General features: G+C 46.6%; 1 non-coding gene across 1 annotated transcript; it reads left to right on the top strand.

The window, feature by feature from the left end:
* Positions 1–228: 228 nt before the first annotated feature.
* Positions 229–300, top strand: TRNAG-UCC (transfer RNA glycine (anticodon UCC)). The gene has a single exon. It is a non-coding gene; the product is annotated as a tRNA-Gly (tRNA).
* The last annotated feature ends 13,385 nt before the right edge of the window (positions 301–13,685 follow it).

Below are 13,685 nucleotides of genomic sequence, written 5' to 3'. Positions count from 1 at the left end.
GCTGCCAATATATGCTTATTTCAATGATTTGAACTGCTGCTTTCCCTTTCTCCTTTTCTGCGCAGCTTTTGCATTGGTTTCAATCTCCAGTTCCTTAGCAGTTGCAAGAACTTTTTTCCTGATTTTCATGTTGGTCTGTAAACCAAAAATACCTCTGATACTGGTGCAATATAGTCATTGAACTCAGGGTTGTGATGTCTAGAGTTTAAAAAAAACATATGCCTTTGAGCGTTGGTGGTATAGTGGTGAGCATAGCTGCCTTCCAAGCAGTTGACCCGGGTTTGATTCCCGGCCAACGCAGTGCTAATATTTATACATTAAGCAAGCTGTAGCTATTCTAACGCAATATGTTAAAAAAAAGAGAAATATCTTGACCAGATTACTCAGCTATTAGATAAATAATAAACAAAGACATAGGCAGGCATCCCAAAAGCTCCGTCTGCGACTTTCTATGTCCTGAAATTTTTATATTTTACAAACAGCAGTCACCACTCACAACTGCTGGTAATAAATGGGCTGCAGGGGGGCAGGCAATGAAACGGCTAAGCCCTTCTGCCCGACCAGCCTTTAGAACTGCAGCATCTCTGCAGTAAAAAGTGTTTCAGGTCAATATCTCTCCCCTGGAAAAAATGTGCGAGACCCACCACCGATAAATGTGGCAAAAGTCCCCAACATTTTCTGCATATTTGTGCTCTTACCTGAAAGCAGCGCCACCTTGTAGTCATCGCAGGCAACTGCAGCATACAACCAAATTTATCCAAGAGCAAGGTGAAAGAAACCCAAGGGAACAGCCCCTGTCTGCAGCAGGAAGGTTGGCTGCTTCGAATGGACAGAACTTCCAGTCCTAAGTCCACACACTTCCCGAACACTCCCAAACGCTCATACCGGGCAAACCCTCACCGCGTGCACCTCTGGCTCCCAGGTAAGGCCAAAACCTGAGCATGGTAGCGCAGGATCACAGAGAAGGAGCGGGTGGGGGTGCTTCTGTCTTGACAAAGGCGTGACATGGCTAGTGACTGAGAGGGCCTTGACTTTCCCCTATGACTGACTGTGAGAGGGGAAGGCGAAGATTTTCTGCACCCAGCATGCCTTGTGACATTCTTAGGCAAATGAGGTGAGAGCCCTGCCAGAATAGCTCCAGCGATCCCATGCCACTCCTCTGAAGGCTCCTGATCTGCATAACCACAGCATTTTGAGCAGGAAGCAGAGTGGCACAGCGGAAGCATGCTGGGCCCATAACCCAGAGGTCGATGGATTGAAACCATCCTCTGCTAGCATGGATTGATTTTTTTTCTTGTGAGGACCACTCTCTCGTTTCCACGCTGCCAGAGCGGAAAACAGCAGGCTTGTGCCAGCTTTTTGTGGGAAGAGACTGCTCAACTATCGGTCTCTGCTCAAAGTCAGGGAGACAGATGGTCAGAGAATCAACCCTACACTTCAAAGGAAATGATGCACAGTTATGACCATTAACGAAAGATGGGACCCTCGCACTTCTTTCTGAGCCTGCTTGGAACGTTATTATTCCCTTTTTTTGTCCTGCTATTATCAATCTCCTGTGAATTTCGTGGAGCTGTTCTCTTTCTCTACCCTGCTGTTTTTCCCTTGCTGCCAATATATGCTAATTTCAATGATTTGAACTGCTGCTTTCCCTTTCTCCTTTTCTGCGCAGCTTTTGCATTGGTTTCAATCTCCAGTTCCTTAGCAGTTGCAAGAACTTTTTTCCTGATTTTCATGTTGGTCTGTAAACCAAAAATACCTCTGATACTGGTGCAATATAGTCATTGAACTCAGGGTTGTGATGTCTAGAGTTTAAAAAAAACATATGCCACGGAGCGTTGGTGGTATAGTGGTGAGCATAGCTGCTTTCCAAGCAGTTGACCCGGGTTCGATTCCTGGCCAACGCAGTGCTAATATTTATACATTAAGCAAGCTGTAGCTATTCTAACGCAATATGTTAAAAAAAAGAGAAATATCTTGACCAGATTACTCAGCTATTAGATAAATAATAAACAAAGACATAGGCAGGCATCCCAAAAGCCACGTCTGCGACTTTCTATGTCCTGAAATTTTTATATTTTACAAACAGCAGTCACCACTCACAACTGCTGGTAATAAATGGGCTGCAGGGGGGCAGGCAATGAAACGGCTAAGCCCTTCTGCCCGACCAGCCTTTAGAACTGCAGCATCTCTGCAGTAAAAAGTGTTTCAGGTCAATATCTCTCCCCTGGAAAAAATGTGCGAGACCCACCACCGATAAATGTGGCAAAAGTCCCCAACATTTTCTGCATATTTGTGCTCTTACCTGAAAGCAGCGCCACCTTTTAGTCATCGCAGGCAACTGCAGCATACAACCAAATATATTCGAGAGCAAGGTGAAAGAAACCCAAGGGAACAGCCCCTGTCTGCAGCAGGAAGGTTGGCTGCTTCGAATGGACAGAACTTCCAGTCCTAAGTCCACTCACGTCCCGAACGCTCATACCGGGCAAGCCCTCACCGGGTGCACCTCTGGCTCCCAGGTAAGGCCAAAACCTGAGCATGGTAGCGCAGGATCACAGAGAAGGAGCGGGTGGGGGTGCTTCTGTCTTGACAAAGGCGTGACATGGCTAGTGACTGAGAGGGCCTTGACTTTCCCCTATGAATGACTGTGAGAGGGGAAGGCGAAGATTTTCTGCACCCAGCATGCCTTGTGACATTCTTAGGCAAATGAGGTGAGAGCCCTGCCAGAATAGCTCCAGCGATGCCATGCCACTCCTCTGAAGGCTCCTGATCTGCATAACCACAGCATTTTGAGCAGGAAGCAGAGTGGCGCAGCGGAAGCGTGCTGGGCCCATAACCCAGCGGTCGATGGATCGAAACCATCCTCTGCTAGCATGGATTGATTTTTTTTCTTGTGAGGACCACTCTCTCGTTTCCACGCTGCCAGAGTGGAAAACAGCAGGCTTGTGCCAGCTTTTTGTGGGAAGAGACTGCTCAACTATCGGTCTCTGCTCAAAGTCAGGGAGACAGATGGTCAGAGAATCAACCCTACACTTCAAAGGAAATGATGCACAGTTATGACCATTAACGAAAGATGGGACCCTCGCACTTCTTTCTGAGCCTGCTTGGAACGTTATTATTCCCTTTTTTTGTCCTGCTATTATCAATCTCCTGTGAATTTCGTGGAGCTGTTTTCTTTCTCTACCCTGCTGTTTTTCCCTTGCTGCCAATATATGCTTATTTCAATGATTTGAACTGCTGCTTTCCGTTTCTCCTTTTCTGCGCAGCTTTTGCATTGGTTTCAATCTCCAGTTCCTTAGCAGTTGCAAGAACTTTTTTACTGATTTTCATGTTGGTCTGTAAACCAAAAATACCTCTGATACTGGTGCAATATAGTCATTGAACTCAGGGTTGTGATGTCTAGAGTTTAAAAAAAACATATGCCACGGAGAGTTGGTGGTATAGTGGTGAGCATAGCTGCCTTCCAAGCAGTTGACCCGGGTTTGATTCCCGGCCAACGCAGTGCTAATATTTATACATTAAGCAAGCTGTAGCTATTCTAACGCAATATGTTAAAAAAAAGAGAAATATCTTGACCAGATTACTCAGCTATTAGATAAATAATAAACAAAGACATAGGCAGGCATCCCAAAAGCTCCGTCTGCGACTTTCTATGTCCTGAAATTTTTATATTTTACATACAGCAGTCACCACTCACAACTGCTGGTAATAAATGGGCTGCAGGGGGGCAGGCAATGAAACGGCTAAGCCCTTCTGCCCGACCAGCCTTTAGAACTGCAGCATCTCTGCAGTAAAAAGTGTTTCAGGTCAATATCTCTCCCCTGGAAAAAATGTGCGAGACCCACCACCGATAAATGTGGCAAAAGTCCCCAACATTTTCTGAATATTTGTGCTCTTACCTGAAAGCAGCGCCACCTTTTAGTCATCGCAGGCAACTGCAGCATACAATCAAATTTATCCGAGAGCAAGGTGAAAGAAACCCAAGGGAACAGCCCCTGTCTGCAGCAGGAAGGTTGGCTGCTTCGAATGGACAGAATTTCCAGTCCTAAGTCCACTAACGTCCCGAACGCTCCCAAACGCTCATACCGGGCAAGCCCTCACTGGGTGCACCTCTGGCTCCCAGGTAAGGCCAAAACCTGAGCATGGTAGCGCAGGATCACAGAGAAGGAGCGGGTGGGGGTTCTTCTGTCTTGACAAAGGCGTGACATGGCTAGTGACTGAGAGGGCCTTGACTTTCCCCTATGACTGACTGTGAGAGGGGAAGGCGAAGATTTTCTGCACCCAGCATGCCTTGTGACATTCTTAGGCAAATGAGGTGAGAGCCCTGCCAGAATAGCTCCAGCGATCCCATGCCACTCCTCTGAAGGCTCCTGATCAGCATAACCACAGCATTTTGAACAGGAAGCAGAGTGGCGCAGCGGAAGCGTGCTGGGCCCATAACCCAGAGGTCGATGGATCGAAACCATCCTCTGCTAGTATGGATTGATTTTTTTTCTTGTGAGGACCACTCTCTCGTTTCCACGCTGCCAGAGCAGAAAACAGCAGGCTTGTGCCAGCTTTTTGTGGGAAGAGACTGCTCAACTATCGGTCTCTGCTCAAAGTCAGGGAGACAGATGGTCAGAGAATCAACCTTACACTTCAAAGGAAATGATGCACAGTTATGACCATTAACGAAAGATGGGACCCTCGCACTTCTTTCTGAGCCTGCTTGGAACGTTATTATTCCCTTTTTTTGTCCTGCTATTATCAATCTCCTGTGAATTTCGTGGAGCTGTTTTCTTTCTCTACCCTGCTGTTTTTCCCTTGCTGCCAATATATGCTTATTTCAATGATTTGAACTGCTGCTTTCCGTTTCTCCTTTTCTGCGCAGCTTTTGCATTGGTTTCAATCTCCAGTTCCTTAGCAGTTGCAAGAACTTTTTTCCTGATTTTCATGTTGGTCTGTAAACCAAAAATACCTCTGATACTGGTGCAATATAGTCATTGAACTCAGGGTTGTGATGTCTAGAGTTTAAAAAAAACATATGCCATGGAGACTTGGTGGTATAGTGGTGAGCATAGCTGCCTTCCAAGCAGTTGACCCAGGCTCGATTCCCGGCCAACGCAGTGCTAATATTTATACATTAAGCAAGCTGTAGCTATTCTAACGCAATATGTTAAAAAAAAGAGAAATATCTTGACCAGATTACTCAGCTATTAGATAAATAATAAACAAAGACATAGGCAGGCATCCCAAAAGCTCCGTCTGCGACTTTCTATGTCCTGAAATTTTTATATTTTACAAACAGCAGTCACCACTCACAACTGCTGGTAATAAATGGGCTGCAGGGGGGCAGGCAATGAAACGGCTAAGCCCTTCTGCCCGACCAGCCTTTAGAACTGCAGCATCTCTGCAGTAAAAAGTGTTTCAGGTCAATATCTCTCCCCTGGAAAAAATGTGCGAGACCCACCACCGATAAATGTGGCAAAAGTCCCCAACATTTTCTGCATATTTGTGCTCTTACCTGAAAGCAGCGCCACCTTGTAGTCATCGCAGGCAACTGCAGCATACAACCAAATTTATCTGAGAGCAAGGTGAAAGAAACCCAAGGGAACAGCCCCTGTCTGCAGCAGGAAGGTTGGCTGCTTCGAATGGACAGAACTTCCAATCCTAAGTCCACTCACGTCCCGAACGCTCATACCGGGCAAGCCTTCACCGGGTGCACCTCTGGCTCCCAGGTAAGGCCAAAACCTGAGCATGGTAGCGCAGGATCACAGAGAAGGAGCGGGTGGGGGTGCTTCTGTCTTGATAGAGGCGTGACATGGCTAGTGACTGAGAGGGCCTTGACTTTCCCCTATGACTGACTGTGAGAGGGGAAGGCGAAGATTTTCTGCACCCAGCATGCCTTGTGACATTCTTAGGCAAATGAGGTGAGAGCCCTGCCAGAATAGCTCCAGCGATCCCATGCCACTCCTCTGAAGGCTCCTGATCTGCATAACCACAGCATTTTGAGCAGGAAGCATAGTGGCGCAGGGGAAGCGTGCTGGGCCCATAACCCAGAGGTCGATGGATCGAAACCATCCTCTGCTAGCATGTATTGATTTTTATTCTTGTGAGGACCACTCTCTCGTTTCCACGCTGCCAGAGCGGAAAACAGCAGGCTTGTGCCAGCTTTTTGTGGGAAGAGACTGCTCAACTAGCGGTCTCTGCTCAAAGTCAGGGAGACAGATGGTCAGAGAATCAACCCTACACTTCAAAGGAAATGATGCACAGTTATGACCATTAACGAAAGATGGGACCCTCGCACTTCTTTCTGAGCCTGCTTGGAACGTTATTATTCCCTTTTTTTGTCCTGCTATTATCAATCTCCTGTGAATTTCGTGGAGCTGTTTTCTTTCTCTACCCTGCTGTTTTTCCCTTGCTGCCAAAATATGCTTATTTCAATGATTTGAACTGCTGCTTTCCCTTTCTCCTTTTCTGCGCAGCTTTTGCATTGGTTTCAATCTCCAGTTCCTTAGCAGTTGCAAGAACTTTTTTCCTGATTTTCATGTTGGTCTGTAAACCAAAAATACCTCTGATACTGGTGCAATATAGTCATTGAACTCAGGGTTGTGATGTCTAGAGTTTAAAAAAATCATATGCCACGGAGCGTTGGTGGTATAGTGGTTAGCATAGCTGCCTTCCAAGCAGTTGACCCGGGTTCGATTCCTGGCCAACGCAGTGCTAATATTTATACATTAAGCAAGCTGTAGCTATTCTAACGCAATATGTTAAAAAAAGAGAAATATCTTGACCAGATTACTCAGCTATTAGATAAATAATAAACAAAGACATAGGCAGGCATCCCAAAAGCCCCGTCTGCGACTTTCTATGTCCTGAAATTTTTATATTTTACATACAGCAGTCACCACTCACAACTGCTGGTAATAAATGGGCTGCAGGGGGGCAGGCAATGAATCGTCTAAGCCCTTCTGCCCGACCAGCCTTTAGAACTGCAGCATCTCTGCAGTAAAAAGTGTTTCAGGTCAATATCTCTTCCCTGGAAAAAATGTGCGAGACCCACCACCGATAAATGTGGCAAAAGTTCCCAACATTTTCTGCATATTTGTGCTCTTACCTGAAAGCAGCGCCACCTTTTAGTCATCGCAGGCAACTGCAGCATACAACCAAATTTATCCGAGAGCAAGGTGAAAGAAACCCAAGGGAACAGCCCCTGTCTGCACCAGGAAGGTTGGCTGCTTCGAATGGACAGAACTTCCAGTCCTAAGTCCACTCACGTCCCGAACGCTCCCAAACGCTCATACCGGGCAAGCCCTCACTGGGTGCACCTCTGGCTCCCAGGTAAGGCCAAAACCTGAGCATGGTAGCGCAGGATCACAGAGAAGGAGCGGGTGGGGGTGCTTCTGTCTTGACAAAGGCGTGACATGGCTAGTGACTGAGAGGGCCTTGACTTTCCCCTATGACTGACTGTGAGAGGGGAAGTCGAAGATTTTCTGCACCCAGCATCCCTTGTGACATTCTTAGGCAAATGACGTGAGAGCCCTGCCAGAATAGCTCCAGCGATCCCATGCCACTCCTCTGAAGGCTCCTGATCTGCATAACCACAGCATTTTGAACAGGAAGCAGAGTGGCGCAGCGGAAGCGTGCTGGCCCCATAACCCAGAGGTCGATGGATCGAAACCATTCTCTGCTAGCATGGATTGATTTTTTTTCTTGTGAGGACCACTCTCTCGTTTCCACGCTGCCAGAGCGGAAAACAGCAGGCTTGTGCCAGCTTTTTGTGGGAAGAGACTGCTCAACTATCAGTCTCTGCTCAAAGTCAGGGAGACAGATGGTCAGAGAATCAACCCTACACTTCAAAGGAAATGATGCACAGTTATGACCATTAAAGAAAGATGGGACCCTCGCACTTCTTTCTGAGCCTGCTTGGAACGTTATTATTCCCTTTTTTTGTCCTGCTATTATCAATCTCCTGTGAATTTCGTGGAGCTGTTTTCTTTCTCTACCCTGCTGTTTTTCCCTTGCTGCCAATATATGCTTATTTCAATGATTTGAACTGCTGCTTTCCCTTTCTCCTTTTCTGCGCAGCTTTTGCATTGGTTTCAATCTCCAGTTCCTTAGCAGTTGCAAGAACTTTTTTCCTGATTTTCATGTTGGTCTGTAAACCAAAAATACCTCTGATACTGGTGCAATATAGTCATTGAACTCAGGGTTGTGATGTCTAGAGTTTAAAAAAAACATATGCCATGAAGCGTTGGTGGTATAGTGGTGAGCATAGCTGCCTTCCAAGCAGTTGACCCGGGTTTGATTCACGGCCAACGCAGTGCTAATATTTATACATTAAGCAAGCTGTAGCTATTCTAACGCAATATGTTAAAAAAAATATATATATCTTGACCAGATTACTCAGCTATTAGATAAATAATAAACAAAGACATAGCCAGGCATCCCAAAAGCCCCGTCTGCGACTTTCTAGGTCCTGAAATTTTTATATTTTACAAACAGCAGTCACCACTCACAACTGCTGGTAATAAATGGGCTGCAGGGGGGCAGGCAATGAAACGGCTAAGCCCTTCTTTCCGACCAGCCTTTAGAACTGCAGCATCTCTGCAGTAAAAAGTGTTTCAGGTCAATATCTCTCCCCTGGAAAAAATGTGCGAGACCCACCACCGATAAATGTGGCAAAAGTCCCCAACATTTTCTGCATATTTGTGCTCTTACCTGAAAGCAGCGCCACCTTGTAGTCATCGCAGGCAACTGCAGCATACAACCAAATTTATCCGAGAGCAAGGTGAAAGAAACCCAAGGGAACAGCCCCTGTCTGCAGCAGGAAGGTTGGCTGCTTCGAATGGACAGAACTTCCAGTCCTAAGTCCACTCACGTCCCGAACGCTCCCAAACGCTCATACCGGGCAAGCCCTCACTGGGTGCACCTCTGGCTCCCAGGTAAGGCCAAAACCTGAGCATGGTAGCGCAGGATCACAGAGAAGGAGCGGGTGGGGGTGCTTCTGTCTTGACAAAGGCGTGACATGGCTAGTGACTGAGAGGGCCTTGACTTTCCCCTATGACTGACTGTGAGAGGGGAAGGCAAAGATTTTCTGCACCCAGCATGCCTTGTGACATTCTTAGGCAAATGAGGTGAGAGCCCTGCCAGAATAGCTCCAGCGATCCCATGCCACTCCTCTGAAGGCTCCTGATCTGCATAACCACAGCATTTTGAGCAGGAAGCAGAGTGGCGCAGCGGAAGCGTGCTGGGCCCATAACCCAGAGGTCGATGGATCGACACCATCCTCTGCTAGCATGTATTGATTTTTTTTCTTGTGAGGACCACTCTCTCGTTTCCACGCTGCCAGAGCGGAAAACAGCAGGCTTGTGCCAGCTTTTTGTGGGAAGAGACTGCTCAACTATCGGTCTCTGCTCAAAGTCAGGGAGACAGATGGTCAGAGAATCAACCCTACACTTCAAAGGAAATGATGCACAGTTATGACCATTAACGAAAGATGGGACCCTCGCACTTCTTTCTGAGCCTGCTTGGAACGTTATTATTCCCTTTTTTTTCCTGCTATTATCAATCTCCTGTGAATTTCGTGGAGCTGTTTTCTTTCTCTACCCTGCTGTTTTTCCCTTGCTGCCAATATATGCTTATTTCAATGATTTGAACTGCTGCTTTCCGTTTCTCCTTTTCTGCGCAGCTTTTGCATTGGTTTCAATCTCCAGTTCCTTAGCAGTTGCAATAACTTTTTTACTGATTTTCATGTTGGTCTGTAAACCAAAAATACCTCTGATACTGGTGCAATATAGTCATTGAACTCAGGGTTGTGATGTCTAGAGTTTAAAAAAAACATATGCCACGGAGCGTTGGTGGTATAGTGGTGAGCATAGCTGCCTTCCGAACAGTTGACCCGGGTTTGATTCCCGGCCAACGCAGTGCTAATATTTATACATTAAGCAAGCTGTAGCTATTCTAACGCAATATGTTAAAAAAAAGAGAAATATCTTGACCAGATTACTCAGCTATTAGATAAATAATAAACAAAGACATAGGCAGGCATCCCAAAAGCTCCGTCTGCGACTTTCTATGTCCTGAAATTTTTATATTTTACATACAGCAGTCACCACTCACAACTGCTGGTAATAAATGGGCTGCAGGGGGGCAGGCAATGAAACGGCTAAGCCCTTCTGCCCGACCAGCCTTTAGAACTGCAGCATCTCTGCAGTAAAAAGTGTTTCAGGTCAATATCTCTCCCCTGGAAAAAATGTGCGAGACCCACCACCGATAAATGTGGCAAAAGTCCCCAACATTTTCTGAATATTTGTGCTCTTACCTGAAAGCAGCGCCACCTTTTAGTCATCGCAGGCAACTGCAGCATACAATCAAATTTATCCGAGAGCAAGGTGAAAGAAACCCAAGGGAACAGCCCCTGTCTGCAGCAGGAAGGTTGGCTGCTTCGAATGGACAGAATTTCCAGTCCTAAGTCCACTAACGTCCCGAACGCTCCCAAACGCTCATACCGGGCAAGCCCTCACTGGGTGCACCTCTGGCTCCCAGGTAAGGCCAAAACCTGAGCATGGTAGCGCAGGATCACAGAGAAGGAGCGGGTGGGGGTTCTTCTGTCTTGACAAAGGCGTGACATGGCTAGTGACTGAGAGGGCCTTGACTTTCCCCTATGACTGACTGTGAGAGGGGAAGGCGAAGATTTTCTGCACCCAGCATGCCTTGTGACATTCTTAGGCAAATGAGGTGAGAGCCCTGCCAGAATAGCTCCAGCGATCCCATGCCACTCCTCTGAAGGCTCCTGATCAGCATAACCACAGCATTTTGAACAGGAAGCAGAGTGGCGCAGCGGAAGCGTGCTGGGCCCATAACCCAGAGGTCGATGGATCGAAACCATCCTCTGCTAGCATGGATTGATTTTTTTTCTTGTGAGGACCACTCTCTCGTTTCCACGCTGCCAGAGCAGAAAACAGCAGGCTTGTGCCAGCTTTTTGTGGGAAGAGACTGCTCAACTATCGGTCTCTGCTCAAAGTCAGGGAGACAGATGGTCAGAGAATCAACCCTACACTTCAAAGGAAATGATGCACAGTTATGACCATTAACGAAAGATGGGACCCTCGCACTTCTTTCTGAGCCTGCTTGGAACGTTATTATTCCCTTTTTTTGTCCTGCTATTATCAATCTCCTGTGAATTTCGTGGAGCTGTTTTCTTTCTCTACCCTGCTGTTTTTCCCTTGCTGCCAATATATGCTTATTTCAATGATTTGAACTGCTGCTTTCCGTTTCTCCTTTTCTGCGCAGCTTTTGCATTGGTTTCAATCTCCAGTTTTCTTAGCAGTTGCAAGAACTTTTTTCCTGATTTTCATGTTGGTCTGTAAACCAAAAATACCTCTGATACTGGTGCAATATAGTCATTGAACTCAGGGTTGTGATGTCTAGAGTTTAAAAAAAACATATGCCATGGAGAGTTGGTGGTATAGTGGTGAGCATAGCTGCCTTCCAAGCAGTTGACCCAGGTTCGATTCCCGGCCAACGCAGTGCTAATATTTATACATTAAGCAAGCTGTAGCTATTCTAACGCAATATGTTAAAAAAAAGAGAAATATCTTGACCAGATTACTCAGCTATTAGATAAATAATAAACAAAGACATAGGCAGGCATCCCAAAAGCTCCGTCTGCGACTTTCTATGTCCTGAAATTTTTATATTTTACAAACAGCAGTCACCACTCACAACTGCTGGTAATAAATGGGCTGCAGGGGGGCAGGCAATGAAACGGCTAAGCCCTTCTGCCCGACCAGCCTTTAGAACTGCAGCATCTCTGCAGTAAAAAGTGTTTCAGGTCAATATCTCTCCCCTGGAAAAAATGTGCGAGACCCACCACCGATAAATGTGGCAAAAGTCCCAAACATTTTCTGCATATTTGTGCTCTTACCTGAAAGCAGCGCCACCTTGTAGTCATCGCAGGCAACTGCAGCATACAACCAAATTTATCTGAGAGCAAGGTGAAAGAAACCCAAGGGAACAGCCCCTGTCTGCAGCAGGAAGGTTGGCTGCTTCGAATGGACAGAACTTCCAGTCCTAAGTCCACTCACGACCCGAACGCTCCCTCACCGGGTGCACCTCTGGCTCCCAGGTAAGGCCAAAACCTGAGCATGGTAGCGCAGGATCACAGAGAAGGAGCGGGTGGGGGTGCTTCTGTCTTGACAAAGGCGTGACATGGCTAGTGACTGAGAGGGCCTTGACTTTCCCCTATGACTGACTGTGAGAGGGGAAGGCGAAGATTGTCTGCACCCAGCATGCCTTGTGACATTCTTAGGCAAATGAGGTGAGAGCCCTGCCAGAATAGCTCCAGCGATCCCATGCCACTCCTCTGAAGGCTCCTGATCTGCATAACCACAGCATTTTGAGCAGGAAGCAGAGTGGCGCAGCAGAAGCGTGCTGGGCCCATAACCCAGAGGTCGATGGATCGAAACCATCCTCTGCTAGCATGGATTGATTTTTTTTCTTGTGAGGACCACTCTCTCGTTTCCACGCTGCCAGAGCGGAAAACAGCAGGCTTGTGCCAGCTTTTTGTGGGAAGAGACTGCTCAACTATCGGTCTCTGCTCAAAGTCAGGGAGACAGATGGTCAGAGAATCAACCCTACACTTCAAAGGAAATGATGCACAGTTATGACCATTAACGAAAGATGGGACCCTCGTACTTCTTTCTGAGCCAGCTTGGAACGTTATTATTCCCTTTTTTTGTCCTGCTATTATCAATCTCCTGTGAATTTCGTGGAGCTGTTTTCTTTCTCTACCCTGCTGTTTTTCCCTTGCTGCCAATATATGCTTATTTCAATGATTTGAACTGCTGCTTTCCCTTTCTCCTTTTCTGCGCAGCTTTTGCATTGGTTTCAATCTCCAGTTCCTTAGCAGTTGCAAGAACTTTTTTCCTGATTTTCATGTTGGTCTGTAAACCAAAAATACCTCTGATACTGGTGCAATATAGTCATTGAACTCAGGGTTGTGATGTCTAGAGTTTAAAAAAAACATATGCCACGGAGCGTTGGTGGTATAGTGGTGAGCATAGCTGCCTTCCAAGCAGTTGACCCGGGTTCGATTCCTGGCCAACGCAGTGCTAATATTTATACATTAAGCAAGCTGTAGCTATTCTAACGCAATATGTTAAAAAAAAGAGAAATATCTTGACCAGATTACTCAGCTATTAGATAAATAATAAACAAAGACATAGGCAGGCATCCCAAAAGCCCCGTCTGCGACTTTCTATGTCCTGAAATTTTTATATTTTACAAACAGCAGTCACCACTCACAACTGCTGGTAATAAATGGGCTGCAGGGGGGCAGGCAATGAAACGGCTAAGCCCTTCTGCCCGACCAGCCTTTAGAACTGCAGCATCTCTGCAGTAAAAAGTGTTTCAGGTCAATATCTCTCCCTGGAAAAAATGTGCGAGACCCACCACCGATAAATGTGGCAAAAGTCCCCAACATTTTCTGCATATTTGTGCTCTTACCTGAAAGCAGCGCCACCTTGTAGTCATCGCAGGCAACTGCAGCATACACCCAAATTTATCTGAGAGCAAGGTGAAAGAAACCCAAGGGAACAGCCCCTGTCTGCAGCAGGAAGGTTGGCTGCTTCGAATGGACAGAACTTCCAGTCCTAAGTCCACTCACGTCCCGAATGCTCCCAAACGCTCATACCGGGCAAGCCCTC

The sequence above is a fragment of the Pleurodeles waltl genome, unplaced genomic scaffold (genome assembly GCF_031143425.1).
Source record: "Pleurodeles waltl isolate 20211129_DDA unplaced genomic scaffold, aPleWal1.hap1.20221129 scaffold_69, whole genome shotgun sequence".
Taxonomy (NCBI): Eukaryota; Metazoa; Chordata; class Amphibia; order Caudata; family Salamandridae; genus Pleurodeles; species Pleurodeles waltl.
Note: the sequence above shows the minus strand (reverse complement) of the source record. Positions and strands in the feature narration are given on the sequence as shown.